A 27,605-nucleotide genomic window follows, 5' to 3' on the forward strand; every position below is an offset into this window, starting at 1 on the left:
AAATGTATCAAAGAATTCACGTAACTAACGTATTTATCATTATTATTTTTTCGTCGTGAAAATAATTTAGTTAAGTCTTTGGAGAATTTATCAAGAAATTTATATTTGTATTGTATATTTTATTTTATTACCAAACTTGCTCGCGTCAAAGGAAATCATTTTTTATTTAATCTATGACGTAGTTTCTTTCATTGTCGACAGGAGATAAATGTTAGACATTGATCGTTGATTCTATGCTAAAGTTCATGCAACGAGGCCAAATATCCACAGTTGATTGTTATATTTTAATATATGTAATATTTATTAAACGGTACTGATCGTTTCAATTCAATCGTATTATATTTTAAATAGTTTTATAGTATAAGTGGAAACGGAAAATACGTTCACACATACGTCCACATGTATTTATTGTAAACATTTTTTACAAATTGACAATATTACTGAATAATGGAAAATCGCTTGAAATTTCAAATTGCGTCTTAATTCGTACTGGTATTTCCATACTGTACTTTCTTTATTTTATTTCTACAAATACAAGTCCTTTTTTTTCTCATACTTCTTTTTTTTCTTATCCATATTCGACCTAACAGAAGTGTTGTTCAATGAAGGAAAATAAACCCTGAGGAAGCCTGATGTCGTCCGATTACACGTACATATACGTAAATATTATTAACGTTATTCTATAAACCTTAAACACGCATAAATAACAAAGTGATGAAAAACTTCAAGTCTTACAAACTTTATATTTATTTTTTTCATTTTATGTAATTATTTAAATTCAAATAGATTTTTTTACCGTTCCTATGCAGTGGTGACTTCGGAGGGGAAAATTTTCATCGAAAAGAATATCAAATCGAAATTATCTAATATTTAAAGTAACGTTTATAAGAAGAATGTTAAACCAGTACGTAATGATTAAATAAACTTAATATATAAAGGGAATGCATCATAATATGAAAATCATTCTTAATTAATCGATAAAAGTGTATATTGTTGCTTAAAAGCTCGGAGTACATGGTATACGCATAAATATCGAAATAATAAAAAATTATGATTATATTATGGAATTCTTTTACTTTTTGTGCAATTTTTTAAAAACGTCCATTAAAAATATTTTATTTTAGGAGACTATTAAAATTAAGAAACAATAATAAATAGTTTGGGAAAATATTAATAAATGTATCTATCAATATATTTAATATATCTATATATACTGTGAAAGGCATTTAAATGCCACCCTAGAATCAAAATTTTGACATTTTTCTAATTTCCGATAGGAATCCATATGTTCCGGTAGTTTAAATCGTTTTCCTCCCGTCGCACAAAATTAATATTAAACTCACAAGTTCACTTTTCGCGTAACCACATTCATCTTAGTTACTAACCAGACCATCAATGGGCAATAGTGGATACTTAATGCGATGACGGTACAATACTATTAAAGAATGCAATATTCTTTGATAGTAATGAAGTATAGTTATATTGTAATATAGAATTTTATAATTATATTTAATTTTAATATAAAACATGTGTGTGCCTTCAGAAATGCATTTATATACATATTTTAAAATGAAGCAATTTAAGACACTCAAATAAAAAGAATCCAGAAGGTTTGATGATAAATCCAACGATGATCACCTGTAACAAGAAGAAAACTATATTAATCATACAATCAAGTGATACAATAGCCTGACATATAAGTGGTCCAATTCGCAGATGCACTTTTCAATTGAATCCTTTATTTACTTTTTATCAAATCTCTAATTACCGTTGCAATAAAATTAAATTTAAACGCGTGATTTTATATTTACATAAAATAAATAAAATAAAGAAATAGGAAAAATAAGAATACTAAGTTACTAAAAAAAATAATATCTATTAATTATTATGAGAGAAATACTTTAAAACTGCATTATATAGAAAAGAAGAATTGCAAATTTAATAAAATACGATCAAAGTGAAAAATTTTAAAGACGAAACAAGAAAAGAGAAATTACTGTAATATTTACCGAACGTTATTTAAGCTTTAAAATTAAATAATACAAATATTGTAATATTTCTGACTCTAACTAAACACATATGCATCTTTTGGACGATATGGCACACAGACTTGATGTGCCAAGGAGATGGAATGGTCCATCATCTCCAATTACAATTACAAATTAATGACGAGCAAGAATGTAATATAATAAAATATAAAATATGACTAGAAAGCTATTCTCGAAAAGTTCTAACTTGCTGTTGAACCTTTGAAAATAACTCAATAGTCTACGTAGTTGCCCTCTTCAGCCACAATTAAGTGGGGGCCTCTTCGGCATTAGCCTCTTCGGCCTTAGCCTCTTCTTTCTTCATCCCTGAAAACTGCATTGGACATTTTCAACGTGCAAGAAAGATATGAGATATCTCATATCTTTTTTTGCAAATTAACTTTTATTTCGTTATGATTCTAATATGGAATTATGAAAAAATTAATTTATATTTAATGTTAAGTATATTCAAGCTCGTATAACCATGGATGAACTTAGAGTTCATTGCATAATATTACACGAGCACATTAATCAAACGTCCAAGCAGATAATTTCTCTCGATGACCTAATAACACGTCGCACTTTTAATATCAAATAACAAAATTCAATTGAAATTAAATAATGCAACAAATGTAATGCATTTTCTTGCAATATTTTCATTTCATTCACTTGTTATATTGAACTATATCAAATGTTTTTCATTATAAGAGAAAATTGCTATTGTGCGAAGTGCTAATCACATAATACTTAAAACTAAGTATCAAATTAATCAAAGTATTTGCGAATTTGTTCGAGTCTATCTCGTTCGAGATAGAATCGAAATAGAAATGGATCTTTCAAATTGTTGCAAATCCCTTTGAATCATGATACATAATGAAAATTACAGAAGAGTCACAAAATAAATTTACAAAGCAAGCATATTAGAATAAATAAAAGAAAACATTTTTGTAACAGTTCTGTATAAACCAGGCGGCGAAATTTCCACTCCGGAGTGAAAGTAAGCCTAATGCCTTTCCTGGGTCCTACCTACTTAAAATTAAAGTTTTCACATTCATTCAAAGAAGTATGCTACCTGTCTGCCAATTACCCGTATTTAAAAAGAGCAAATACACATACGTACCCACCCACCCACTCCACGATTCTCTCACATACCACCAGGGTGCAAAAGCCTAAACTAGAGAGCATGCCCCGGGGCACCTCCGACACCCTAGTTCAACCACGTTTTCTAAACTTATATGCTAAAGGGTATACGTACTGATTGCTGTAATCGTCTGCCAAGGCTAGTGATTATTGCATAAAAAACTACAGCAAAAATACAAGTATACACTAGTATATATGCATACTAGTAATATACGAGTATATCAAAGTTTCCACAAATAAATGCGGTAACTCTACTATGCAAAACGATTGTTAAAAAAAAAAAAAAAAAAAAAGTTTGTATCGTACACGTGACTCTACAAGTTATTTTTATTCAATAACTTAAAAAAATAATAAGCGCGGTATTACGTGTCGCGAAACGATGTACAATGCACACACCTAAACGCACACACAGGTGCAACGTACACCGTGCAATCACTAGCACAATGACAGCCGCCAATAGGGGAAAAAACTTAAAACTAAACCTATACCAACTGTTTCTCACCCATACGAGTAGCACCTGGGCACACGTATAGATGAGAACGCAGAAAGTATAGGGGGGAGAAACGGGAGATTAGTACATTAGAAGCTGAAAATCCTGATCTAAAAAATATGATTAAAAACACATATATACATAACATATAAATATACATTTTTATAAAAATTCATCTAAGCGACTAAGGACTCTACAATTTTTTTAATAAATAATGACTTTGAATATCTTTTAATATCTTTTAATATATTTCAAAACCTCGGACGACTCCTTTCATTAAGTTGGCTGTTCTAATAAAAGAACTGGGCTTTAAGCCACCACTTAACTGCTAGAATCTATCCGTCGCGAATGAGTTTGTTTTCTTGCTCATTTATTTGTAATATCGAAGTATCGATATATCAAAATTAATCGCGATTAGATAAACTAAGTACGAAGCAATGCATGTAAGACATTTATTACATGCTTTTCTGGACAAAAACGAGTAAATAAATGCTCGATTTCACCACTACTAACCACGAACAAAACACGTAATAAAAAAGAAAGTGCATTTATTAATTGCATTATTAATTAAATGAATTTAACCGGTGAGACAAGAAAACCTATCCTGAACTAATATAAAATACACAATACAATATACAATACAATATACAATTTTCATGAGTAATTCCAAAAGAAGAATTACTCATGTGCTCGTCAATAATTTCTTTAAATAATTACAACCAGTAACTCGTGCCGATTAGGACCTTTCATCCTCGGCATGATTGAGCACCGGAGGGACTTTAAATTTTAACTCACGGCATAAGAAGTTCTACGATGGCTCCAAAACACTCCTACTTCGCAGCAAGTATTATAGAATGCGAGTATCGAAGATCCATCGAAGATCCATCGAAGATCCATCGAAGATCCATCGAAGATCCATCGAAGATCCATCGAAGATCCATCGAAGATCCATCGATGATCCATCGATGATCCATCGAAGATCCATCGAAGATCCATCGAAGAATTCATTCCACATCTTTGATAAGGTAGAAAGTCCGTCGTCATATCTGTAAAATAAAATAGAACAAAACGATAAGTTATTTGCAATATAATCCAAAATCATATAAAATAAAATCGAATAAAATGTAAATAAAAATAGATACTTACAATGCATTTCAATGGGATGAAATTCAATTGCACCATGGCGATGCACCTCGCGTGAATCTAAAAACGCGGTATAAACGAAAATAAGAAACTATAGATGAGTTTCTTATCGCGAAACCGAAATTTTATTATACGGCGAACAACACTGATTCTAATTCGCGTTTGATTTTAATTTGTTTTACGCCCGATCACTGATTCTACACAACTAATTCAAAGACTGCTTTGCACACAGTCAATGCAAGTAGAAAAATCTTCATTGATGCACTGATTCTAATACGCGAACAGTCTGTGCGACTGTTTAAAGATAAAAATACAACTTTACTCGAACAAACTCTAATGCAATTACTGCATTGGTCGCAGTTAATTTAATATATAAATTTCAAAAATAGTTCGCGAACGCGACGGAATTGAAAAGAAAACGAACGAACGTGCTTCTAATCCGTGATTTTAATTATATTTAACGATACAACACTCCCGTATATTGCTTCGCGCACGATAGCAATGCACGAACACTTGCAACACTTCACAAACACAATTCACAAACACTTCCAACACTGATATATTCCTATGATGATCTGAAACAGAAATAAAAACAAAATTATAAATATCATTGTTGTAAGTAAAAAAATTATTATAATTATTGAGAAAGTGTTTAAAATAAAAATTGACTTACGTTTATTCTTCATTGATGAATGCACGATGGGTATCCTACCCTTAGGATGACGATGAGCACACGTTTAAACCGAATAAAAGAAACTTACGGAGTTTCTTAACCGAGCAAACGAAACTTTAACATGCGACGATCAACACTGACTTTACTTTCCGATTCTTTTGTATTTTATTTTTACGATGCAACACACGAGTACCTCATTGCCTACGCGCTCGATTGCAATGATGTTCTGAAACAGAAAAAGAAAAAGAACAATTAATATCATCCTTATAATAAAAAACCATTAAAGTTATCATAGAAACGTTTAATAGGAAAATATACTTACTTTTAGTCTTCATTGATGACTGCAGGATGGGTATCCTACCCTTAGGATGACGATGAATAAAATAAAATTAAATAAAACTCTGAAAAGCTGAAACATACTAAAAAGATTATAGAACAATATATCCTGTGAATCATTCCTGAAGGCATTGCACACTTTTAAAGATATTTTATCATAAAGAATCAATATAAATTCAAGCAATATTAATTGCCTTTATCTCACTACTTGTATAAAATTACATATAAAGTATTTAATATCAGTAAAAATTGTTAATAAAAATCGATAACGTTATATATATATAATAGTTTAATACGTCACGTCGTTAGATCTTATTGTTAGCTCGTTGAAGGAACGATCTGGAATGAACACGTAATCGCGTCCTTCATGTCGAACGTTCGGCTGTCTTCGTTTTGTTTTCGGCTGTCTTCGTTTCTTCTGTTCTCGCTTCGAGAAATTCCTGGAATATACGTACACATTCGTTATTGCCCGTAGATAGAATATTTTGTTTTCTTATTTTCTCTCTCTCTCTCTTCTCTCACTTTCGTTCTCACTCTTTGTATACATTTCTGTATGGTTTAAAAAAAAGAATAACGCTTACCTCGATGAATATGAAGATAAAAAAGAGTAAACACAATTGTTAGACTGAGTATATGTATTCCTGCTGGACTCTCTCCTAATGCTCGGTACCTAAAAAAGGAAAAAAAAAGATTACATTAGTATAACATAAAGAAAATCAAATATATGAGTGTATGTGTACGAGCTACCTATACTTATGAATATATGCTTGTATGTGTGTGTATGTTACAGGAATCGAATTTAATACGAAATACGATCTTTGAATACATAATTATGAAAAATAATTAATTAGAGCATCATTAGAGATGGTAGTAAGTATCGATACCATGAAAAAAGCTGGAAATTAGAAGAAATATTGTTAAGTAACATTGGTGAGATTTGGCGGGATATCGAGATATATCGATGTTATATTCTCACAAATTTCTTACGAACTTTTTAATATTTCGTTTTGAAAACATTCACGTATGAAAATCTTATGTGTAACTATCGTTTGATATGTAATAGAAAGGTGTAAAATACTTTTCAATTACCTGAATTAAACGAGATGACGCAGTACGCTGGAACATATACAGCTGACAGAAAATGGCGTTTCCTCTACCTTTCCCCTGCGCCCCCTTCCGTTGCCACTGCGTTGCCTCTGCTGCGCATCTGCTGCGCGCGGTAGTATGCGCGGTAGTCAACTTTCAAAAAAAGTAGCGAAATCCGTTGACCAATGGCTACTTGAGATTTTGCATTTTTTCCATCTATTATAGAAAAATATCGAATAGTTAAAAATAGGATATAGGAACATAAAAATTGTCGAAATATATACTTTATTAATCCAAACAATCAAAATTGAACATTATAAGTCGATATCCATAGAAATGATGCCGTAAAACAAGATATATATATCATTGCGTAGAAAAATGCATACCAATGTACATGGAATTTTTTTCTACACAAATATTCTTTATCCTCGACATTATCGTAATCTTTCGATTATATCATTTGGAAGTCATTTGCTAGAAGAATCTATTAGTATATAGGAAGATTATTTACGTTAGAAAATATTTTTTAATTACCTGAGATTAACGGGACGACGTAGCATCCGTCCGATCTCCAACACCGACGCCGCGAAAAGAAAGAGGAATGATCAGCAAAGAGCCCTGATTGGCTTATAATTATTGCAAAAGAAAAAGATGACCAATCAGAAATTCCCAATTACCATATAGAAATGTATTTCACGCACACGTACGTAACTCGCCTTTCTTCATGACCACTCTAGTCAAGCTTGATATGATAATTTATTTATTAAATAAATAAAAAATTTATTCTATTTTACTATTTAAGGTACACGTATCTTGTTAATATTTAAAAAATAACGAAAAGAATAAAGACAATATGCACTATAATCCTTATCACACAGAACAGAAAAACATACATAATTTATTTATTACAATATTTAAATATCAATTTTATGAATTATTATAATTATCTAATTACTAATCCAATTAATAATTATTGTTATCTAATTTATTTTTCTGTTAGGTGTATACGTTCCTTGGTAATATTAAAAAAATAACGAGTCAAATAAAGACAATATACACTAAAAACTTTATCACATGGCAACGTTCTGATTTAAACATTCTTTCAATTTTTATGTACTTGTTTAAACTAATATACATTTGTTTTAACGTCCCTGTGCAATGATGACTTTGGATAATAAAATTTTTCTTCAGAAAAATATCACATTAAAATTATTTTATATTTAAAGTATGTTAATAAGTATGTAATGTTTAAACCAGTACATATGTATTTAAACAATCTGAAATATAAGTAGAGTATATCAGAATATTTAAAAAATTGTTAAATAATCGATAGGAATGTCTATTGTTGTCTAAAAGATCGGAATATATGACGTATGTACCGTCCCCTTCGAAATCCACCGTTGAAATGAGACGTTGTCCTCTATGAAAGTACTTTTATTAAATGTTGTTTATCTGACTTTCCTAACGTTGCGCATGTGTATAAAGGGTGTCATACATCTAATACATAATATTTAAGATTGTAACGTTCTTATTTTAGTATTCTTTTAATTTTTGTGTAATTATTTTAGTGCTCCTGCGCATTGTGGACTTCGAGGGTCAAATTTGGCTGCAATATAAGAAAAGTGCATTAGTGCATTATAATAATTGTTAATTAATCGATGCTAGTGTCTATGCAATTTTTATGCAATACTTTAAATAAAACTACACTATAAAGATGTAATTATTACAAACATAAATTACAGTTATATAATTGTAAATATTGAATGAATACTAACTAATAAAGTAACATGTAAGAATTGAATTCCTTTTCCTCACATTTATTAACGTATATGGAAATGAAAAAAGAAAGTACATTTTTCTAAACAGTTATACAACCAATATATTAAAACAATTAATAAACAATATACTAATGGAAAATGTGAATTATTGAAGTTTACCATTATGATAGAAGAAAGCTGAGGTGTTTGCTCATTTAAATACCAAAAAAAATTGCCTGGATTCATTTTAAAATCTTCCAAATTCTTCTTTCATGTATTTACTCGATACATAAAACGATAAGAAAGCCTAATAGATGCTGTGCTTTTCCAAATCTTCAAATATTTGCAAATCTGAAAATCATAAGATTGTTTTAATAAAGTATCAAGTTATCCTTGTTAATATTTAAAAACAAATGTGTGCAATAAAGACAATATGCACTAAAAACTTTATCACACTACACAGAAAAACACACAAAATTTATTTATTTAATAAATCAAAAATAATTTTATTTTCCTATTAGGTGTACACGTTCTTTTATTATATTTAAAAAATAAGGAATAAAATAAAGAGGTTATACACTAAAAACCGCACAGAAAAACACAATCGTATAGAAAAGAAACCTCGTTGCAGATATTTTAAAAACAATTGACATAAAGCATTATAGCCATCCTTCAAGAATTAAAATAACAAGAGTTTTTCCATATCAAAACAGAGTATGGGAATTTATACTTTCATGGTTGGCATGAGAGATGTCAATTGTTTTGTTTCAATTTATTTTAATTCTTTAAGGATGGCTAAAGTGCTTTATGTCATTTGTTTTAAAGATTTCTATAACGTGGTTTCTTATCTATACGATTGTGTTTTTCTGTGAAGTGTGAGAAAGTTTTTAGTGTATATTGTCTTTATTCTATACATTATTTTTTAAATATTAACAAGGAATGTGTTACACGTATAATAAACACTTATATATTTAATTTTCTTTATATTATACCAATGCTAAATTATTTTATACTTTTTTTTAGGTTTCCAAACATTTGGAAGAATACAACATGATTTTAAAATGAATCCAGGCAATTTTTATATAATACTTAAACGTGCAAACACCTCAGCTTTCTTCTATCATAATGGTATACTTCAATAATTCACATTTTACATTAGTATATTGTATTACAATAAAGATAGAATCAAGGCTCCCGTGGGCAGGGTCGCATCCCTTAAGTAAATTCCTTCTTAACAAATGGCGCCCTTTGCGAAGAAGGAATCCACCCGCTACCCATTGAGGGCCTTCACTAAAAAAAATATGGAGACGAACCTGAAAAAGAAAACATTATGCAGAAGTCGTTAACGTTTCATAGTAATTCATCTATTCGTATTCATTATTATTAAGAAACATTATAAGATAATTAGTTTCCATAGATGAAATGGATAAAAGGAACCAAGGAAAAAGAAAGAAGGATATGATATTAATTAGGGATTTAAAAGAAACTAATTACAATTATAATGTTTAAAGTAAGCGGTCTTTGGCTAGATTTTACTTGCAATGGAATGCATAACATATAAAATATGTTAAACATTATACTGAAAGTAAAATACCATTGCCCAGGTCTAACCACGAGGAGGTAACCGCTTCTGAAGACCCGGGATGTGCATCCTGAAGATGTCCCCATCCGAATTAAATTGAAACCAAAGAAAATGAAATGAAAATGATCACCCCGTGAATGATTTTTAATGAGTCCCACTCTTATGCCCCACCCTAAGAGTTCTATTCGGAAAATCTTTACAATTACTATCGATAATGAAGAGAAAAATGGGTAATCAAATAAAAAAATGATAAAAGAGGAGTAAAACATGAATGGAATCGAAGTAACATGGAACCCGTGAATAAATAAAATACATTAAATATAAATGTTACACGGGTGTAATGTGCTAAGGAGAGAAGAATAAATAGATTAAAATTATACATGTAATTATAAATTAAATTATACATTTAATTATACTAATAATTATCTTACACTATCCTTTATTATAACTAAGTCTTCATGCTGTCCTGGTGTGGTCCTCGTGCTGTCCTGGTGTGGTCATCCTCCTATGTAACCTGCAACAAAAAAGCAAAGGGATCGGGAAGAAGTTGAAAAGTAGGCTTTTTAAAGTGAAACATTTTACGTTTTTTATTTAAGTGGTATCCCACCGGTTGGACTAATCCACTGACTCTAATCTATATTACGAGGAACTTACGCTGCACGTACAGTTTGCCCACCAGCACTATATTTACTGCAAGCTTGAGGAACTGAATCCCTGGGCCCGTCTTACTAATAGCGGTGGTAGACATCCCTTCTAATGCAGTTTCAGTTCCTATGCTACGTGCACATCTATGCTTGCAAAATCGCGAGTTAAAAAAAGCAAAGTAAAATAAAAAAAAATAAAAAAAAAAGGATAGGGAGTTTCACTTTAAAAAGCTAAGGGTAGGACATGATTCTATCCTTGGGAGAAAGATAGAATCAAGGCTCGCGTGGGCAGGGTCGCATCCCTGAAGTAAATTCCTTCTTAACAAATGGCGCCCTTTGCGAAGAAGGAATCCACCCGCTACCCATTGAATTGCTTCTAAAAAAATAATAAAATTTTAATAAACACTTAATATTAAATTTTATTTAGCCAGTAACAATAATTGTAAAACAATCTATGTAATCGGAGAATTTTATAATTATGTTTCAACCAAAGAACGCAACCAAGCTGAAGAAACAGTCATCTAAAGTTATAAAAATAAATTCATATTAAATTTATTTTCTATTCAAAATACGTTAATAGAAGAGTATATAACATTTAAAATAATGTATGTATATGTTTAAGCAATTATATATAATAGCAGAGAACAATACTTTGTTCTATACACCTTAAATAATTGTTAATTAATCGATAAAAATGTCTATTGTTGCTTAAAAACTCGGAGTATATGTTCTGTGATCCCTCCTCCTCGAAATTCACCGTTGATCTGAGTAATTATCCTCTGTTAAAGTTTTTTTGGTGAAAGTTGTTTATGTGACTTTCCGAAAAATGCGCATGTGTATAAAAGAAAATCAATAAAATTAATCAATAAAATTTAATATTATAACGTTCTTATTTTAATATTCTTTTATTTTTTGTATAATTGCTTAAACTAATGTACATTTGTTGTAATGATCCTGCGCAGTGATGACTTCGGAGGGAAGGGGTAAAATTTTCGTCTATTAAAACATAAAATCAAAATTAATTAATATTTAAAGAACGTCAAAATTTAGGTAATGTTTAAATAAATATATATGCGTTTAAACAATCTTAATTATAATAAGAATTCATTAAAATATTAAAATAATTGTTAATTAATCGATGCGAGCGTCTATTGTTGTCTAAAAGCTCGGAGTATATGTTCTGTGATCCCTCCTCCTCGAAATTCACCGTTGATCTGAGTAATTATCCTCTGTTAAAGTTTTTTTGGTGAAAGTTGTTTATGTGACTTTCCGAAAATTGCGCATGTGTATAAAAGAAAATCAATAAAATTAATCAATAAAATTTAATATTATAACGTTCTTATTTTAATATTCTTTTATTTTTTGTATAATTGCTTAAACTAATGTACATTTGTTGTAATGATCCTGCGCAGTGATGACTTCGGAGGGAAGGGGTAAAATTTTCGTCTATTAAAACATAAAATCAAAATTAATTAATATTTAAAGAACGTCAAAAGTTAGGTAATGTTTAAATAAATATATATGCGTTTAAACAATCTTAATTATAATAAGAATTCATTAAAATATTAAAATAATTGTTAATTAATTGATAGAAGTGTCTATTGTTGTTAAAAAGTTCGTAATATATGTTCGGAGCTTTGTCTTCTTCGAAATTCCCCTTCAGACTGGGCCTTTGTCCTCTATGTTAATTACTTTTATTGAAAGTTGTTTATATGACTTTCCGAACGTTACGCATGTGTAAAAAGAGAATAATCCACCTAAACAATTAAATTTATGATTATAACGTTCTCATTTTAGTATTCTTTTAATTTTTATGTAATTGTTTAAACTAATGTACATTTTTTGTAACGTTTGGAAATTTTCATCGAAAAGAATATCACATAGAAATAATTTAATATTTAAAGTATACTAATAAATAAGTAATTTTTAAACCAGTACACATGTGTTTCAATGAACTGAAATAAAAAAAGAGTGTATTAGAATATTAAAATAATCGTTAATAATCGATAAAAGTGTTTATTGTCGTTTAAATGTTCGTAGCATATGTATGCGCATATAATATTCGAAATAAATAAAAATTATGATTATATTATAGCAGTCTTTTAATTTTTGTGCAATTGTTTAAACAAACGTCCTATAAAAATATTTTATTATAGGAGAATATTAACATCAATAAACAATAGTAAATAGCTTGGAAAAATATTATTATTATTATTATTCCTGATTTCCAATAGGAATCCATATGTTCCGGTATTTTAAATCCGGTATTTTAAATTTCTCGTGACGTCACAAAAATAAAATTTTGGTAATAGGATCACAGGATGATACAAGAGCTCTTCGAAGAGAGTAGGAAACGAGAGCGCTTCCCTTTCTCCCAGTTTCATGATTGATCACTTATGCAGAAAGAATAAGATCTTTAATACTTTGAATAAATATTATTTAAGAAATTATTACAATATGGTTTATTCCCAATACAAGATAATTATGTTTACTTTTTAAAAGATCCTTTACACTGCTGCTGCATTAAATTTGCAAAATAATTCCCATGGCATCTCTACGAACAAGAAATTCGTTGATACAAGTCTTCAATATTTTCTAGCAAGTCGATTAACAATAATATCTTTCCTTAGTTGGTATGAGGCTTTGCAATACAATTTGTGCAAGAAAATAATTCTTAATATAATATGATTCCTATTTGTCTTTTTAATTTTTAATAATAACAATGCATTCCTTCTTCAATCCTTTTGATGGAATATATAGTACATGGTTTTCTTCTAGTGTGAGAACGGAACAATTTCTCCAGTGCCTTCCTAAATCTTTCATGATAAAAGTGTTGTGGAATTCTTCTTATCGTAGTGAAAAATCATACGCTCTCTTTTCCATTACATTGATTGAATACCTATGCATAAAGAACAAGATCTTTAATACTTTGAAAAAATATTTTTCCTTTTAAAAGATGTTTTATACTGCGGCTGCATTCTATTTGCAAAATGATTCACATAGCATCTCTACGAAAAAAAATTCGTTGATACAAGTCTTCAATATTTTCTAGCAAGTCGATTAACAATAATATCTTTCCTTAGTTGGTATGAGGCTTTGCAATACAATTTGTGCAAGAAAATAATTCTTAATATAATATGATTCCTATTTGTCTTTTATATTTGTAATAATCAGGATGCATTCCCTCTTCAATCCTTTTGATGGAATATTATAGTACATGGTTTCCTTCCAGTGTGAGAACGTAACACTATCACCGGTGTCTTCCTAAATTTTTCATGATTAAAGTGTTTTTGGATTCTTCTTATCGTAGTGAAAAATCATACGCTCTTTTTTCCAGTTCATTGATTGAACACCTATGCAGAAAGAATAAGATCATTAATACTTTGAATAAATACTTTTTAGGAAATTATTATAATATTGGTTTAATACCAATACAAGATAATTACGTTTGCCTTTTAAAAGACCCTTTGCACTGCTGCTGCATTCTATTTGCAAAATGATTCACATGGCATCTCTACGAAAAAGAAATTCGTTGATACAAATGTTCAATATTTTCTAGTAAGTCGATTAACAATAATATCTTTCATTACCTGGTACGAGGCTTGGCAATACAATTTTTACAAGAAAATAATTCTTAATATAATATGATTCCTATTTGTCTTTTATATTTGTAATAATCAGGATGCATTCCCTCTTCAATCCTTTTGATGGAATATTATAGTACATGGTTTCCTTCCAGTGTGAGAACGTAACACTTTTTCACTGGTGTCGTTCTAATTCTTTCATGATTAAAGTGTTGTTATATTCTTCTTATCGTAGTGAAAAATCATACGCTCTCGTTCCCAGTACATTGATTAAATACCTATGCAGAAAGAATAAGATCTTTAATACTTTGAATAAATATTATTTAAGAAATTATTATAATAAAAGTTTATTCTCAATACAAGATAATTATGTTTACTTTTTAAAAGATCCTTTACACTGCTGCTACATTCAATTTGCAAAATAATTCCCATTGCATCTCAACGAAAAAGAAATTCGATGATACAAGTCTTTAATATTTTCTAGGAAGTTGATTTACAGTTATATCTTTCATTACCTGGTACGAGACTTGGTAATACAATTTGTACAAGAATAGAATTCTTAATATAACCTGATTCTTATTTGTCTTTATATTTGTGATAATCAGGATGGATTCTTTCTTTAGTTCTTTTTATAGAATATTATTGTACATGGTTTCGTTCCAGTGTGAGAACGGAACAATTTCACAGGTGTCTACCTAAATCTTTCATGATTACGGTGTTATTGGATTCTTCTTATCGTAGTGAAAAATCATACGCTCTCTTTTCCAGTACATTGATTGAACACCTATGCAGAAAGAATAAGATCTTTAATACTTTGAATAAATATTTTTTAAGAATATATTATAATATTGGTTTAATCCCAATACAAGATAATTACGTTTGCCTTTTAAAAGATCCTTTACACTGCTGCTGCATTCTATTAGCAAAATGATTCACATGGCATCTCTACGAAAAAGAAATTCGTTGATACAAGTCTTCAATATTTTCTAGCAAGTCGATTAACAATAATATCTTTCCTTAGTTGGTATGAGGCTTTGCAATACAATTTGTGCAAGAAAATAATTCTTAATATAATATGATTCCTATTTGTCTTTTTAATTTTTAATAATAACAATGCATTCCTTCTTCAATCCTTTTGATGGAATATATAGTACATGGTTTTCTTCTAGTGTGAGAACGGAACACTTTCACCAGTGCCTTCCTAAATCTTTCATGATAAAAGTGTTGTGGAATTCTTCTTATCGTAGTGAAAAATCATACGCTCTCTTTTCCATTACATTGATTGAATACCTATGCAGAAAGAACAAGATCTTTAATACTTTGAAAAAATATTTTTCCTTTTAAAAGATGTTTTATACTGCGGCTGCATTCTATTTGCAAAATGATTCACATAGCATCTCTATGAAAAAGAAATTCGTTGATACAAGTCTTCAATATTTTCTAGCAAGTCGATTAACAATAATATCTTTCCTTAGTTGGTATGAGGCTTTGCAATACAATTTGTGCAAGAAAATAATTCTTAATATAATATGATTCCTATTTGTCTTTTATATTTGTAATAATCAGGATGCATTCCCTCTTCAATCCTTTTGATGGAATATTATAGTACATGGTTTTCTTCCAGTGTGAGAACGGAACAATTTCACAGGTGTCTACCTAAATCTTTCATGATTACGGTGTTATTGGATTCTTCTTATCGTAGTGAAAAATCATACGCTCTCGTTTCCAGTACATTGATTGAACACCTATGCAGAAAGAATAAAATCTTTAATACTTTGAATAAATATTATTTAAGAAATTATTATAATATTAATTTATTTCCAATACAGGATAATTATGTTTGCCTTTTAAAAGATCCTTTAGACAGCTGCTGCATTCTATTTGAAAAATGATTCCCATGAAATCTCTACGAAACAGAAATTCGTTGATACAAGTATTTAATATTTTCTAGTAAGACGATTGACAGTAATATCTTTCATTACCTGGTACGAGGCTTGGCAATACAATTTTTACAAGAAAAGAATTCCTAATATAATATGATTCCTATTTGTCTTTTAAATTTGTAATATTCAGAATGCATTCCTTCTTCAATTCTTTTGATAGAATATTATAGTACATGGTTTCCTTCCAGTGTGAGAGCGGAACAATTTCAGCGGTGTCTTACTAAACCTTTCATCATTAGAGTGTTGTTGGATTCTTCTTATCGTAGTGAAAAATCATACGCTCTCGTTTCCAGTACATTGATTGAACACCTATGCAGAAAGAATAAAATCTTTAATACTTTGAATAAATATTATTTAAGAAATTATTATAATATTAATTTATTTCCAATACAGGATAATTATGTTTGCCTTTTAAAAGATCCTTTACACTGCTGCTGCATTCTATTTGCAAAATGATTCACATGGCATCTCTATGAAAAAGGAATTCGTTGATACAAGTCTTCAATATTTTCTAGCAAGTCGATTAACAATAATATCTTTCCTTAGTTGGTATGAGGCTTTGCAATACAATTTGATTCCTATTTGTCTTTTTAATTTATAATAATAACAATGCATTCCTTCTTCAATCCTTTTGATAGAATATTATAATACATGGTTTTCTTCCAGGGTGGGAACAGAACCCTTTCACTACTGTCTCCCTAAATCTTTCATGATTAAGTGTTGTTGGATTCTTCCTATCGTACTGAAAAATCATACGCTTTCTTTTCCAGTACATTTATTGCACACCTATGCAAAAAGAAAAAGATCTTTAACACTTTGAATAAATATTTTTTAAGAAATTATTATAATATTAATTTATTTCCAATACAGGATAATTATGTTTGCCTTTTAAAAGATCCTTTACACAGCTGCTGCATTCTATTTGAAAAATGATTCCCATGACATCTCTACGAAACAGAAATTCGTTGATACAAGTATTTAATATTTTCTAGTAAGACGATTGACAGTAATATCTTTCATTACCTGGTACGAGGCTTGGCAATACAATTTTCACAAGAAAAGAATTCCTAATATAATATGATTCCTATTTGTCTTTTAAATTTGTAATATTCAGAATGCATTCCTTCTTCAATTCTTTTGATAGAATATTATAGTACATGGTTTCCTTCCAGTGTGAGAACGGAACACTTTCACCGGTGTCTTCCTAAATCTTTCATGATTAAAGTGTTGTTGGATTCTTCTTATCGTAGTGAAAAATCATACGCTCTCTTTTCCAGTACATTGATTGGACACCTATGCAGAAAGAATAAGATTTTTAATACTTTGAATAAATATTATTAAAGTGGAATATAATACTTGTATTTTTAGAAATAAAAGATTATTACGTTTACCTTTTACATATTTGTGTCTTGATTATTGCTTGTCACTGCAACTACATTTTATTAGGATACAACTTTATTTTAAATCTCTACAAAGTAGAATTATTGATAAAAGTATTCAATATTTATTGTCAGTCGAGGCAAAGTGAGGTTATTAATTATTAGTAAAGTATATAGTTATAAATTTCGTAGACATTGAGAATTTTTTATAAAACTGTATTTTCTATTTGTTATTTCAATTAGTAATAACTAGAATGCATTCCTACCTTAATTCTCTTAATAGAAGACTACTGCGTATGATTTTTTACCAGTGTAAGTAAAATAAGCATTCTTGCATTTGCATGATGCATTTCTTCTTCAATTCTTTTGATGGAATATTATAGTACATAGTTTTTTTCCAGAATGTATCTATCAATATATTAAATATATTTATATACCGTGAAAGGCATTTAAATGCCACCCTCGAATAAAAATTTTGACGTTTTTATAATTTTCAATAAGAATCCATATGTTCCGGTAGTAAAAATCGTTTTTCTCCCGTCGCAAAAATAAAAGATTTGTAACAAGAGCGCATGACGATACAAGAGTTATCAGGAGGTTGAGTAATTTACCGACCGAGATGATTTGATAGTATCTTAACGACTGTCGGCAACCCTGTCGCGTAGTAAGTTACCATCGGATCTTCACCGTCGGTAAGTTGCCATCCATTTTCAACGGTCGATAAGTAATCACGGTAGGTTACCATTAGATCTTCTCGATTGGTAAGTCATTCTATCATCGAGTACGCATAGAAAAACATTTCGCGACTGCCATATAAGGTAAATAGGAGGGGTGGGGTGACTCGAGCTACGTCATACCTCTTTCAGCTGTCGGACGCCGTCGAGACAAGTCTCAACTAGTTTCGCTCCACGTAAGAACTTAATTACTCCGTAATTAAAAAATATTTCATTATCAAATTTTGTAATCTAATCAAATTTCATTAACAGGTACATGCAATCATTATCGATGACGTGAATGCATTGAAATTAGGTAAGAAGATCTGTAATTAGAATTATATTATATTATCGATTATATGTATCGATAGTTTCACAAAAATTTCTATCATAACCTCTTATTCTTTTTATGGTTTCAAGAAGACGTTCACCATCGTTCCATGGAAATTATACTAATCAATGGTGGTATATACAACTGCATACATACGTGCAAGTGTATTTCTTTCTTTCTTTCTTTCTTTTCTTTAATTTTATAAATGCATCAATTTCCAAATGGATCGTTCGATGCATTAGAAAATTTTAACTTCTCGTATCGTTAATTAATTGTAAAGTAAATGAAATGATTTATCGAATTAATTATTTAATTACGCGTTGCAATCGTTGTTTAAATGTTTTTAATTTAAATTCATTTTAGTTCTTTCGGTATTTAATTCACATAAATAATTCAAGACACAGTCGATTCTATTTTATTGTTCAAATGATAATTTATAAATATTGTACTTTGTTTAGTTTTACATTAATGCTATATCTATTCTTTCCTATAAGTATTAAGGCAATTGGCATACTTCTGTAAAAATAACCCTATCGCGATGAAATTTATTCTTTATTCGCGATATTTGTTCGTTTGTATTTTATCTTTTTTTTTTTATATAGTTTACAAGTTTGTGGTTACAATATTTGAATAATTTTTTTTATTAATAATTAAAGCATACAAAAAATAGTAGCACGATTCCAGAATTTTTGAAATACGTAGTTTAAATAATTGAATAATAAAACTATTATAATATATTTTTTATTATTAACATAAATAAACAGAAGTACGCTACGACTTGCTTTAATTAAACTTTGATTTTCAGAGCTTTACTTGCGATTGCGGGCAATGCAATCATAGAATCAGTGTTCGTTTTGAAAAATGTTGCATTTTTTGTATGCGATCGTATAGATTGCATACAAAACAGTAATTAAATCGTTATATTTAAAATCAATGCAAATAATCTTGTTGAGAAAACAATTTGCTCGGTACGCGATTAGAATCATTAACACACTTTCGGCCAATTCGGTAGAAGAGGATTTGCGTTTCGATTAAAATATTGTCATGGTCGAAAGTGTGAATTAACATCTTTATTTCTTCTGGATCATCTTTATCAACGAACCTGGGGCTTCGTCTGAATAAATCAACGGTTAGTATTATTTTCTAATCTCAATTATTACTTCTCACATATTCATTTTTTAAATCGTGATTGTTTTTATTCATGTTTCTCATTCATGAAAAATCTTTTGAATGATATGAAACATAATTAATTTCATTTTTTTTTTAAATATAGATTATAATCATCGATTCAACGATTCAACAATTAAACAATACATCGATTCTACAATACATCGATTCAACAATTCATCGATTCAACAATTTAACAATTCATCCAATTTAAATCAACTTCACATCTTTATTTCTTCTGGAACATCTTTATCGATGCATTGGCTTCGTCTAGATAAATCAACGGTTATTATTATTTTCTAATCTCAATTATTACTTCTCACATATTCATTTTTTAAATCGTGATTATTTTTATTCATGAAAAATCTTTTGAATGATATGAAACATAATTAATTTTATTTTCTATTTTTAAATATAGATTATAATAATCGATTCAACGGTTTAACGATTAAACAATACATCGATTCTACAATACATCGATTCAACAATTCATCGATTCAACGATTCGACATTCAACACTCAACATTCAACGATTCAACATTCAACATGCAACGATTCAACATTCAACGATTCAACGATATATCGATTCTACAATACACCGATTCAACAATTCATCGATTCTACAATACATCGATTCAACAATTCATCGATTCAACAATTCATCGATTCTACAATACATCGATTCAACAATTCATCGATTCAACAATTCAACAATTCATCGATTCAACAATTCATCCAATTTAAATCAACTTCACGACATCGTTCAACCAACAGCGAGGGGGACGAGTGTTTTTGAGCCATCGCAGAACTTCTACTGCCAATTGTTCAGTTTCATTTTTTATTTTATTTTTATGGTAACAATTGGTAACGAGTGAGCGAACAAATTTAAAGTTCCTCCAGTGACCCAATCATGCCGAGGATGAAAGTTCCAATATCGGCACGGGTTCCTGGTTGTATTCGTAGATGTATCTTGTCCAAAGCGAGCATAAGCGACCGTGAGTAGAACCTTTGGTTTTGCTCACGAGTGATTCCCAATATATATGTGATTTTTATATATGTGATTTATTTAGATTAGGCCAGGGTCTTCTTGTTTCATCGGTTTCAATTCACTTAATTAACACTGCAATTAATTATTGTACTTATTTTTTTCTCTTTACGTATTTAATCGTGTTAGTAATGGTGAAATCGAGCATTAATTTACTCGATTTCGTGCCAATAAAAAGCATGTAAAAATTGTTTTATATGCATTGCTTCGTAATTAGTTTTTCAATTGTGATTAGATTTTAATAATGATCAGTTTTTTAAATCGTGATTAGTTTTTCAAATCGTAATTTACTTCAATATATCGATACTTGATATTGTTATCAATAAATGAGCAAGAAGACAAACAAAATTCGCGACCGGATAGATTCTGGCAATTAAGTGGTGGTTTAAAACCCAGTTCTTTAATTAGAACAGCCATTTAGTGAAAGAGTCGTCCGAGGTTTTTAAGAAATATCCATCTTTTGTCACCGTTAGAATCACTCTACACTGCACTACCTCGAAACAGTATTATATAATAATATAAAACGTTTCTTATGGGGTATTTTTTTTTTTTTCATTCACTTGCTTAAGTCATTATTCACCAAATGACTTGTAGAGTCCTTAATCCGTTTAGATGAATTTTTATAAAAATGTTTTTTCATATGTTAATTATGTTTTATTAGATCAGGATTTTCAGCCTAATATACTAATTCCCCTTTTCTCCCCCCTATGCTCTCTTCGTTCTCATCGATGCGTGTTGCCCAGGTGTTACACGTATGGGTGAGAAAAAGTTTGCATGGGTTTTAGTTTTTAAGTTTTCCTCCTTTGGCGGCTGTCATTGCGTTAGTGATTGCACGATGTACTTACACCAGTGTGTGCGTATCAGGTAGTGTGTATCGTACATCGTTTCGCGAAAGTTTTTTATTAATGCATCATTCAATATTTAAATAAATACTTGTACAGTCACGCGTGATATGTACTTGTATTTTTATACTTGTATTAAATTTTTCTCATTTTTTTTTCCGAATCGTTTCGAGTAGTAGAGTTTTCACATTTATTTGTGGAAATTTAACAATACTTGTATCATATTAGTATGCAGATATATACTAGTATGTACCAGTATTTTTGCATTAGTTATTATTGCAATAATCACTAGCCTTGGCAGACGATTACAGCATGGGGTACGTAACCTTTTAGAATATAAGTTTAGAAAACGTGGTTGAACTAGGGTGTCGGAGGTGCCCCGGGGCATGCTCTCTAGTTTAGGTTTTTTGCACCCTGGTGGTATGCGAATACAGATCCAGCGTGGAATGATTGTGTTGGTGTGTCTGTTTGCACTTTTAAATATAGGTGGAGGGATAGGCAGGTAGCATACTTTTCTGTGTGTATGTGAAAACATTAATTTTAAGTAGGTAAGAACCGGGTACGGCAATAGGTTTGCTTCTATTCGGACGCAACCCTGACGCAATCATGCCTCCGGGGTTTTTGGCTAAGTGTCAGCAAATTTTTACACTTTCCATTATTCCTTATGTCTCCATTTTTTTGCTGATACTATGCATTTTAAGTTAAGATAATTGTATCAAGCAGTTCAAAAATACTTTGCAACCAATGAGAACATTAGATAAATCACCCTCATATCTTTTGAACTTGGCAAAGGATTTTGAATTAGTTTTGATACTTAGTTTTTTAAGTATATTAACACTTGCACCTCGCGATCTTAGTAATATAATTCTTAATGTTAGAAATAACATACACTTATTCGAATAAATTGAGATTATTACAATTGTTGTAATTTTTTCTTTTTATCGAAACATTGTCACCTTTAATGTGCAACGTGTTAATCCTAGTTTTTAATAGGTTCATCATTCAGAAAAATATATCTGCTGGAGCATTCGATTAAATGTGCTTGTGTAGTTGCGTACGATCATTGAATTCTTTCGAGTTTATTGATCGTCCACAAGCTAGTATAATTACTTTACGGAATAATTCAATATTTTTGCAATCTATTACACATTTATTTTTTTTAATTTTATTTTACAAATAAGTAAGTAAATAAAACTTGTGTTAGAAAAAATCGAGACGCACTCAGGTAGGAACGCAGTTGAGTTTGCGTGTTGGGATTCGTCAGTGGCGTTTGGGATGATGCATTTATGAACTTTGTCATATTTCAGTGGTTATATTATTTAGGATAAATCGATACTGTACGTTGCAAGCTCTTACCTCTCGTTAGGTTTAAGTGAAAATAAAAACAAAAACAAAAACGAAAATAAAAAAAATACCAGCGTAAAAACCTGCGGAAATAAAATTACTAATAACTGTGTTGATTCCTTCCCAATTTTCTTTCAGCTTAGATCACAAATGCGTCTCGTATAATAAAATGCGTTTTATTAAACACGAGGGTTTGAGTCTTGTCGCGTATGGTGAGAACAGGTCGGGATTAGGTCGGTTTAGCTCAGGGACGATTTCATTCTTTTAATATAATCCACTGAAATGTGCCAATTTTTATGATGTATCGTTTCAAACGGTAGGGCGTTTTTTGACACGTAATTCTTTTCTTGCGTCGCACGTAGGGAATGCTCCATTGCAGTGGTCAGGGCACGAAGCAAAGAAGAGGCTAAATGCCGAAGAGGCCCCCACAAATTGTGGTATCAAGTGGGCAACTATTCGACTACGAGTTATTTTTCAAAGGATATCTTTGATAACCCTTTGATCAATAGTTCGTGGTCATATCAAAATCCCTTTGTCTACCCCTTTATCACGTTGTCACTTATGCTCGTAGTAGTATTAGTTGTAAGTTGTTCCTGAATGGAGATGATGGACCATTCCATCTCCCAACGCTGTCCCACACTCGCGTTCGTGAAAAATTAGAGTCTTTTAAATACTAGAGTCAAGATTTTGCTATATTTATTTAATTAATAGAGTTATTGCATTTTTACTAATTTAATTAAAAGTCGAGTCATTGCATTTTTCTTATTTAATTAAAAGTCGAGTCATTGCAGTTTTCTTATTTAATTAAAAGTCGAGTCATCGCAGTTTTCTTATTTAATTAAAAGTCGAGTCATTGCAGTTTTCTTATTTAATTAAAAGTCGAGTCATTGCAGTTTTCTTTTTAATATAAATTAATAGTCGAGTCATTGCATTTTTTAGGTATATAAATTAGAGTTTTGTCTTTGATATTTTGCATTAAATTAGAGTCACGTTCGTTTAAATTGTGTGGACGTCTATGGATTGCTGCAGCTTGCACAAATAGTGCATTTGGATACAACGATGGAAGAAGAGGACATTCCTGCATTCAAGAATGCAGATAAGGATACAAAGTAAATGATTCATCATTCAGAATGATTCAAATTGAATTAATAATCACATTTATCAAAATATATAATGAATAAACATTTTAAATATTTTAATATCATTTCAATTCATTTCAATTTCTTTCTAATATAAAATATAATAATTTATATATTAAATATATATAATATTTTTTATGTACCATATTTTTTATTGCATTCAAAAAGTTACAAGATTCCTGTTTCCACTTTGCTTCACATAGTATTTTACCCTAATTGCACATTTTTTTTCTTGATAATATGATAGTTGACTTTTATTTTAAATAATAACAAATTAAAGAAAAAAATTTTGAATCATTCTGATTAAATGCACTGAAGAGTGCATATGAAAATCGCAGTAAGTACATGCCTGCACTGAAAAGTGCATATGAAAATCGCAGTAAGTACAAACATACCTGCTTAACGCAGATGGAAATTCCTGCTAAATGCAGATGAACATACAGTAAGAATATACATTTCTCATTCAGAATGATCAAAAATGAATGAATGAATGCACTGATAAATGTATCTAATAAATAAATATTTTTAATATTTCAATCTGCGTATTATTTTTTTTTAAACACAGAAATTTATCTAACAATAATTAGTAAATTCCATTTCACACATATACACTCTATACATACAATAAATGATTTATATTTAAATAGTGCAAATTAATGAGAAGGTATTTTGAATCATTCCGATTAGAAACGTATATATCTTGCTAAATAAATGAAATAAAACAAATGGCAGTCAGCACTCATAAGTGGATATTAATATGTCCGGAATATACATTTTCATTCCAAAATTATTTATAAATAAATATCAAATGAAAGAGTTAATAAGTACATAAGAGAGAGTGGGAGAAACTATTTTTACTATGCACAAATATTTGAAGAAAGATTTTACAAGAGATGTATGGAGGAGAAATAACGAGTAGTATGAAAACACAATTTTAATATATTTTTTTATTTATTATATATAAAAGTAGAGTAATTATTTTTTTGGAATAAAAATGTATAGTTTTGGTACATAAATGAAACAATTTAAAAGGCTTGCCTGCACTTTAAAAGTGCATACGAAAATCGCATTAAATACAAACACACCTGCTAAATGCAGATAAATATAATTGCTAAATGCAATCGAACATACCAAAAATCGCAGTAAGTACAAACACACCTGCTAAATGCAGATAAATATAATTGCTAAATGCAATCGAACATACCTGCTAAATGCAGATGAATATAAATATGCTGGCTGCCAGCACTCATAAGTGCATATTAATATGTCCGGAATATATATTTTCATTCCAAAATTATTTATAAATAAATATCAAGTGAAAAAGTTAATAGTTCATAAGAGAGAGTGGGAGAAACTATTTTTACTATACACAAATATTTAAAGAAAGATTTTACAAGAGATATATGGAGGAGAAATAAAGAGTAATATGAAAACAATTTTTTTAATATATATCTTTTTATTTATTATATATAAAAGTAGAATAATAATTTTTTTGGAATAAAAATGTATAGTTTTGGTACATAAATGAAACAATTTAAAAGGCTTGCCTGCACTTAAAAGTGCATACGAAAATCGCAGTAAGTACAAACATATCTGCTAAACGCAGATGAACAAAACTGCTAAATGCAGTCGAACGTACCTGCTAAATGCAGATGAAAATATGGTAAGAATATACATTTCTGATTCAGAATGATCAAAAATGAATGAATGAGTGCACCGATGAAAGTATTTAATAAATAAATATTTGTAATATTTCAATCTTCGTATTATTTTTTTTTAAACACAGAAATTTATCTAATAATAATTAGAAAATTTCATTTTGTATATAATCTATATATAATAATTAAATAGTGCAAATTAAAATGAAAAGCTATTTCGAATGATTCTGATTAGAAACGTATAAGTCTTGCTAAGCGAATGAAAATACACGAAAGTACAGCCAGCACATGCGAGTGCATATAAATTATGTCAAGGTTGTGCATTTTGATTCTAAAATTATTAACAAATAAATATCAACTTTGCATAAGAAATATTTAAAGAAAGTATTTTTAATAAATATATATATATAAATAAAAGTTTTTTGAGAAAAGAAACCAAAGAGAGGAAACCAAAGAGAGGAAACCAAAGAGAGATGATATAAAAATCATTGAAATTTTTTTTACACAGAGATTTATAATAGAAGAAATTATATGATATGAATAAAAATGCATAAATCTTGATATACAAATAAACCGAATTAAAAGGCTGCCCCACACTCTCTCGAGAGTGTAAATTATATAAATAAGTTAAGAACAGGGACCCCAGGTTTGCATACGGGATTGTAAATGCACCTGGGGATTTTTAAATATTGCGAAATATTCACAATAAATTAAGTTTTCAATAATGCGTCTTGAATAATTTCCTATGCGTATTGGTAATCGTATTAATCGATTAACAATTTTGTATAAAATTAAAATATTTTTCTATTTATGTATTTATATATTTAAAAAGCATGCATCAGAAACATGCATTTTTTCATATTCACTGGTGTAAATATAGAAAGGCACATTTTCTAATGCATCGAGTATTCAGTATTTTGTAATGTCCACTTTTTGGTGAATTATTTCTTTTTTTTTTAAATTAGATTATTTATTAAATAATCCTTTTAAAAAGTTTTGATCGTGGATCAGACATTGAATTATATTTTTCCACACATGCTCTTTTTAATTAGTTTTTTGTTTTAGAATGTACTGTTTTTTTTAAGCCGTAAGGTTTAATATTGAAAAATACCACTTTATCAAAAACGGATATTTACGAAAATTTCTACGATAGTATCTCAAGGTTTGTAATGCCATCATTTACGATATGAAAATATAAATATAATAAAAATTATATATAAGTTATATATGTCGTTATATATAAAATTATTTTTGTTTTAGGGTCATCGATATTGCCAAGATTCTATTCAACTGTCTGCAGTTTGCGTTCTAATAGTTGTTAAAATGTATAAAAAAAATTAAACCTTAAAACACACCAAGTTTTGCGTAATCACAAATCTATTAGGCATAACATTTTAGAGAATGCACTGCGGAACAGTGTACATCTTAGTAATTATTTGAAATTCTTGCGTTAAGATTTCCTATACTTGAAGTAAAAAGATATACGTGACCCTTATATTAAATAAAATTAAACTCTTTTTCCTACATACGCAATACTTTATCGAGTTAAAAATCGATCCGTAAAGATTCACAAAATTTAAGA

General features: G+C 29.5%; 4 long non-coding RNA genes across 4 annotated transcripts; 2 read left to right on the top strand and 2 right to left on the bottom strand.

Annotated features, from left to right (window-relative positions):
• Window positions 1–8,443: 8,443 nt before the first annotated feature.
• Window positions 8,444–8,981, bottom strand: LOC122513819. Its single transcript, XR_006302880.1, has 2 exons — window positions 8,833–8,981; window positions 8,444–8,501 (listed from the first exon to the last, which is right to left on the bottom strand). It is a non-coding gene; the product is annotated as an uncharacterized LOC122513819 (long non-coding RNA).
• A 4,743-nt stretch (window positions 8,982–13,724) lies between these two features.
• LOC122513731 lies at window positions 13,725–18,205 on the bottom strand. Its single transcript, XR_006302836.1, has 3 exons — window positions 18,051–18,205; window positions 17,797–17,873; window positions 13,725–13,777 (listed from the first exon to the last, which is right to left on the bottom strand). It is a non-coding gene; the product is annotated as an uncharacterized LOC122513731 (long non-coding RNA).
• A 233-nt stretch (window positions 18,206–18,438) lies between these two features.
• Window positions 18,439–19,081, top strand: LOC122513774. Its single transcript, XR_006302855.1, has 3 exons — window positions 18,439–18,694; window positions 18,771–18,813; window positions 18,918–19,081. It is a non-coding gene; the product is annotated as an uncharacterized LOC122513774 (long non-coding RNA).
• An 8,013-nt stretch (window positions 19,082–27,094) lies between these two features.
• On the top strand, window positions 27,095–27,381 carry LOC122513789. The gene is made up of 2 exons (XR_006302863.1): window positions 27,095–27,185; window positions 27,284–27,381. It is a non-coding gene; the product is annotated as an uncharacterized LOC122513789 (long non-coding RNA).
• Window positions 27,382–27,605: the final 224 nt, after the last annotated feature.

The sequence above is a fragment of the Polistes fuscatus genome, unplaced genomic scaffold (genome assembly GCF_010416935.1).
Source record: "Polistes fuscatus isolate 324 unplaced genomic scaffold, CU_Pfus_HIC Scaffold13, whole genome shotgun sequence".
In the NCBI taxonomy this organism is placed as follows: domain Eukaryota; kingdom Metazoa; phylum Arthropoda; class Insecta; order Hymenoptera; family Vespidae; genus Polistes; species Polistes fuscatus.